The following is a 468-nucleotide window of genomic DNA, read 5'->3' on the forward strand; positions in this document are numbered from 1 at the left end:
GGCTGCACTGTGGCCATGCTTTGCTCCAGAGAAGCAAAAGCAAGCCTGTGAGAATTGCTTAAAAAAAAACAAACAAACAGAAAACCACCCAACAACAACAAAAAAGTCAATGGTTATAAAGCAAGAGCGGGGTGGGGGCCTGTCCATAATTGAAGTTCAGGAACAAGGTGAGGCCTACCAGTTTTACAGCCGCCTTTCACCGAGGTTGGGAGAGAGGTCATTAAGGATGGCAAGGGAGGAGGGGCCCCAGAGGAAAGTGAGGCCAGGCTAGTATGGCCAAGAAGGACAGTCTCCAGCCGGGACCCCTTGATGCCCCCCACGCCCATGTCCTCATATGTCTCTGTGGAGGTCCCTGTGAAGGCTTGGGACGGTCCCCCCACCTTTCCCAGATGTGGACAGTGGTTCCTGATCCTGCTTCCCACGTGGCACAGTGGTAAAGAACCTGCCTGCCAATGCAGGAGACACAAG

Source organism: Bison bison, unplaced genomic scaffold, assembly GCF_000754665.1.
Source record: "Bison bison bison isolate TAMUID 2011002044 unplaced genomic scaffold, Bison_UMD1.0 scf7180017864068, whole genome shotgun sequence".
NCBI lineage: Eukaryota > Metazoa > Chordata > Mammalia > Artiodactyla > Bovidae > Bison > Bison bison.